The sequence below is a fragment of the Chaetura pelagica genome, unplaced genomic scaffold (genome assembly GCF_000747805.2).
Source record: "Chaetura pelagica isolate M959 unplaced genomic scaffold, ChaPel_1.0 scaffold207, whole genome shotgun sequence".
Classification (NCBI taxonomy): Eukaryota; Metazoa; Chordata; class Aves; order Apodiformes; family Apodidae; genus Chaetura; species Chaetura pelagica.
In genome coordinates, this window is record NW_009953929.1 from 3,623,486 (window position 1) to 3,629,786 (window position 6,301).

Here is a 6,301-nt window from a genome sequence, read left to right on the forward strand (position 1 = left end):
TTACTAGTGTTACTTTATAGACCCAAAACCTAGCTATTCAGCCTCTTCTAAGGTACTATTTGCTCAGGCTTATTCACACAGCCTATGACTCTGGGTGCCCTTGCTTACGATACTGATCTCCCACCTTCCCCTCACCCCTTTACAATGGATGACTGAAACAACCGCAAAGGTCAAAACAAGTGGAGTTCAACAAAAATTTCAATTCCCAGTCTGTAACTTGATACCATAACATATCCTCAAAATAAAGATGAAGACAACATTCACTAAGGAAAACAGAGTTCCAAGTTTGTATTCAGCTTATTAATATTACTTTTTGTTAGTTCTTAAACAGCCACACCTCACCTGTGATCGGGAGGTTCAGTTACACTGCACATACCTTCCAAGAAAGAACATATACTGAATAAGCTAATTACACAAGGGATTTGACAGTAGAAGATACAGAACATTACTGACATGGATTAAGATGCCATTTTCTAGCCCTGACATTAACGACATATTACAATATTATTTTGTCCAAAAAACACATGTACCACAGACTCATATTCCACAAAGATAAATCATATAAAGAGTTTCTCCTTACTAACTCCAGGAATTAAAAGCATCTTATCATTATTTTGTTTTTTATTTATTATTGCTTTTTCCTTTTCTTTAGGGGTGGTATGGGGCAAGGAAGATGGGAGGCAGCTACAGGGGATGCTGAAGTCCACCATCACTGGCTTTACTACGCATTGTTTACATCTCTCCTTTTTTCGTGCCTCAACTCATTCATATTGCTGCTAAAAAATGCATGTTTTCAGTATATAACTGTGTGCTTTTTATCTCCACATTTATAAACCTGTACTTCTACTTTTACATCTAAGCAGTCTTGAACTAAGACAGGAGGTACAGAAAACACCTAAAAGTCCACAGTAGAGAGAGAAGATAATTTCTCCTATCCAGAGCAGGTAAAACAAACCATAACAAGCTCATAGCACAGGAAATAAGACAGAAGTTAGACACAAAGAAAGATGGGAGAGAGCAAAATAGCATGCATGCTGTCTAAAAGCAAAGATAATTTAAGACTAGACCTAGTTACCTTGGAGCTTAAGTATCTACCAGATGACCTACGAAGGTTTGTCCCAGGCCTATTTTTCCTAATAGCCCTTTAGGAACTACCCGTAAAAATCACTCAAATGAAAATTACTCATTACAGTTACTGCTCTGCATTAATAACTGCCATTAACCATACTTAAAACACACAACACTTGTCAGGCACAAATCTGAAGGAGATGCACATTGCTGGTATTGAGTCTACCCCTCTCTTGATTAAACAGCTTTCTGAAATTTTAACACCTTTGTCCCCTAATAACAAGTGTACAACAAAACATGTATTACATTTGTATTCTTTTATTTCCACCTTGACAGAAGTCTAGCAAGTAGTTGCCCTTCTTCATGCTAAGTTTACTTATTTGGATGTTACACAATAAAATTAGGGTTCTCAATATCAAGTCACACTGAAAGCAAATAAATATGGCATGTAACTGGCCTTTCAGATCTCAAAAAAAGTTTTCTTGTTGAAAAGGTACCAGGAGCCTTAGCTTCCATTTTGAAATACCAAATTGCTCCCTACAACTCAAGGTTCACATTCCAGGCGATGACTCAGACCCTTTCAGACCTTTTTAAAAGGTCAAATCTTTGCAGTTCAGCATACACACTTTATCATGGACACCCATCACAAAGGATACCAATCCGTTCAGAAAACACTGAGAAGGTGCGATTTCCCCATGCAACAGCATTGTACCGTGACACGTGATAGAATCCTCTGGTTTACTGTCCACACATACCTTTGTAGGTTTATTGTTGCAAGGTTTTTTTCCCCTTTCTTATCACTGAAGAAGATAGAGCTATTTTATCAGTAAATTAAGTAGTAAAAACAATTTATTCAAGCATAGATAACATCCAGTACTGAGCAGGGACAGGTGACCTCTTGTGGGAAACTGTTCTTTTCTTCTAGAGGTCCTTTCCAGACTGGTTTACCACATGAAAGCAGAAGAGATGCTTCCTTGGAACAACTGGAGGCAACTATGGCTTAAACACCACTCAAGTCCTTCTCACACATCTTTAATACTGAAGTCTGGCATTGGAACACCGTGATTAACGTTGCTCACAAACGCCTAACCTTTTTGTTTTTTTCCTATCTAGACGTCTTCACATCAAAAGTTGACAACCTATTGCTCTTGTATATGGCAGTTTTCTGCCATATTTGTACTGAATATGTTCACGGGTCAAGTACGACTGGCAACAGTTTGTACATTGCAAGACAAGCCTTATTATACACAGTGAGAGTACACATATTGGTTATGTGTGCTCAAACCCTGGCTGCCAGAAAGAAATACAGGAGAGTATGACTGTGTATTTACACAGTTAGATTCTACCAACTTGATGAGAAAAATTTTATCAGATGGCAGGATTAGAAGAACAATTGCCCTTCAAAACTAACCTTTGAACTAAAGTAACTATCACTGGTATCTGAAAGCATGTGGTGGAAAAGTGAGTTGACTTACTGCTGTCTTTCACACTGACTGCACATTTAATATCACGTGTAGCTTGAAATATTCTTTTTACAAAAGATTGCTGGACTCACATTTTAAAGTTAATAACTTTGTTAAAAACAACATCCTGAAACAAGCAATTACATAAAATCCTTTTGTCATGCTTGATCATCAGTGCGAAGTCTGAAAACAGTTTTTTCTCCTTGAGAAACACATTATTCCATGTAAATTGGAAAAGATATCAGAAGGATAAGGAGTTAACATGACTTTGTTTTGCAGTTACCAACTGCATAACCTGAATTAAAACTTAACTATGAAAACTCTAAGCAAGAAGTTGGTTCATATACTGCCATAAATCTGCTATGACACTATATAGAGATAAAAATATTAAGAGCAAATTAAAAGCATTTGTCCTTCAGAAAAATAAACCCACTGACCCAAAGGTAACGTTAGCCTAAAAAAAAAATTCAGTGTGCTATTACCTTCAGAGGCAGTACTAAATTACTCTTGATGAAAGATTTCCACAATTAAGTATGTGGTAAGAGACCATGAAACACTTTATGTTGAGTGTTACTAATTTGACAGGTGATGGACAGAGCACAGATCATCCAACAATCAATGCGAGATCCCAGAAACATTGCCAATTAAGTTTTTTACAACGTGATAGTACACCATGTTGTAAAACTTTGGGATTGGATTATACTTTGTCACAATACTTCAGTCTCAGACAGAAGACAGACCCATTATCAGAAATGTTTTACATAATGTTTACTAATTAGCTTGCTAGAAAATATAGCATGATCTATAAAAATAAGATTAACACAGACATTTCTGAGATCCACTTACACTGCAAATAAAGAACAAACATGTAGGTTATTCAAACAATAACTTTCCTACACATGCTTCAGCCGCACCTAATAAAAACAAAAGGAATTAGCAGGTTATCTTCCTGGATTGTCTCAAAAGTATGTAACTGTGCTCATCAGGGAGGTAAGGAACTACACAAAAATTCTTATCTTTGTAACATTAAAGTCAACTATAAAATTTTTACTCAACTACTACACAAGGACTATGTAAGCTTTGTTGCCTATAGCTTTGGACCTCAAATTTAGGAATTATAAGTTTTCATTACATTTGTTTTTCTCTAATATTTCTATTCTGGGTTTGAAGACAAATAGTCAAAGTGCAAGATGAACTTGTGTATGATTCCAGACTGAGAACAACAGTTCTTTCATTTACTGGGAAGATACAGGTTGTTTCCCTAATGGCCACTTTGGCCTGAACAACTTTTGCAAGCCATCAAAAGACTCCATTTTCATAAGCCTGTTACTCAACAGGTCAGCACTCTGAGTGAAGTAGATCTGCTATATTAACACAGAAGTAATGCCACACTGTGGATGATCTACAGTTTTTCTACTAACAGCTAAGACCTGTTTAGGGTCCTACCCTATGGAGCCATCTGAAGACTGAAGAACATTCAGTCTTAGAAGTTGTCAATATAGGCTTACTACTCCCATTTTTTTCAGAGAAACCCCAGGAGTGAGGAAAAAAGAAGTTAGATTACCTATATTTCTAGTACAACAGGATACACCAAACAGTAAAGACTAAAAATACCCTTCCATTTTAAGATCAAAAACAGTGTATACACAGAACCAAGCTGCCCACAATCAGCTGTATTTTATAAATAAAGAAATGATTACAAATTTAAAAAGTAAGTTTCTGAAAACTTGTATTGCTTGCAATAGTTACTCACCAGTTACTTACTGCTTTTAAATTTCTTAGTTCAACTACTGTTAAAATATTAGCGGGAAAAGCTAAAATATCATTAATATTTCGATGCCTATCAATATTCACTCAGTAGGCTACCAAACAAAATAAAGGAATAGTTATTTTTCAAGTACTGCTTTCATGTCCGTTATGCATATTTTATATACATATGAAAACTAATATACATTTTAAAGCTTTTACTGTGACAAAAAAAAAATGTAAACCATCAAATCTCATTGAGCTGAAAGCAAATACCAAGAAAACACCCCTGTACAATTTTAAGTCTAGTCTTGGGGATGGGAGGGAAAAGAGAAAGAACTGGAGAAAAGAGAAGATAGAGAAATAATCATAGCAATGCCTACTAGCTTCTAAAGTCTTACAAAGCAAATATGTCCACAGTGAGTTTCCCTAAGAAAAGTTTGGAAAATTAGTTTAAATTTAAGTCATTAGAATTCCTCTTCTTTCTCATTATAAAGGATATATTTCATATTTGTCAGGTGGTAACTACTCAAGTCCTCTTTCTGACAGCCTTTAAAGCACCAGGAAGCTTAATATTCATAATACACACAATACAGAAACTGTGGGAGTTAACCTGTTTGAGTAAACTTTTGCATCATGGTGCCAGAACTGCTGAATCAATATTATTTTTACTGAATAATGCAGAAAGAGAAACAAAAAAACACTAAACAACCTAATGAAAAAAAAAAAGTATTTCGAATTAAAATTACTGTTGGATTGCTACACATAATAAAACCACTCTCAAAACAAACTGCACACACTCTAAAAATGTTCCCAAGTTGCATGCCAGACTTACAGAATAAATTTAGGCCAGTACCAAGCACTCATTTCTTCCCCGTGTGTAAATGCGACACAATCAGGCCTCACATGCAGGCCTCTCTCTCCAATACAGGCAGGACCTTTGTTCGATACGTCGATGTTTTTCCCCCAAAGCCCTTGACATAACTTTCCATTCTTTCCCCTATTATTTTCCGGTTCACAGTCTAGACTTTCGGACTCCCGTTCTGTGAAAAACCCCTGGCTGTCGAGAAAGCCAGTGCACCAGGCGGGGGGGGAAGGGGAACAATAAAAAAGTTGAACAGCAGGAAGACGGGCCTACAGGTCTGGCGAGAGCCCCGGTATCGGTTTGTTTCCCAGCCCCGGAAAACCAGCACAGTTGGCAGGAGGGGGGTCGGCCCCAGCACGACCAGCACCTCCAAACTTCTCCCGCCCCCACAACCTCCCCTCCACCCCCAGCCCGCCGGGGAAGGGGAAGGAGGAAGAGCCAGGCAGGAAAAGCAGAACCCAGCGTTTGATCAGCCTCCAAGTACGACGCATTATGCAAGCAAACGCGAGGACCAGGCAACTTGCTTCTCGACCGAAAGCAACAAAAAACATCGGCTCTAAAAAACGAACAGTGGAAACAGCCCCTCTCGTGGGCAGCCGGCCCTGTAACTACCACCCCACAGGCGCCTCCATTCCATCCCCACCGTCTTCCTCCCCCGAAAAAAAGCTTGTGAAATATGGACGTCGGCCGATTATTTAGCATTTTTATCGAGCCGGGCAGGGGGGGGAAGAAAAAGGAGTTGCTGGGTTTTTTGTTTGTTTTGTTTTTTTTTTCTTTTAGGATATTCTATAGCTTCTTCAGAAAATAATAACATTTTTTAAAATAATAACAATTTTAAAAGGAAAGAAAGAAAGAGCCATTAGGGAAAAGGGGGCCAACCGGAGGGGGGCAGGGAGCAGACGGGGAAGGGCACACAAATCGGTACGGCAGTGTCAACACTGACACTGCCCTTTTGTATCGGCGGCCACGGAGGGCCCGGGGAGGGGAGGCCGGGCGGCCCTGCCCGGCGCGAGCGCGGCCCCGGAGCGGGCTCCGGTAACTGCCAGGCCATTTTGTCAGCTCCGCTTCCACCCCTTCCCTCCTCCGCCAGGGCCCCCTCGCTCCACTGCACACCTCCGGACCCCCACACACACACTCACCAGCGCGGCGCCGCGTCGTC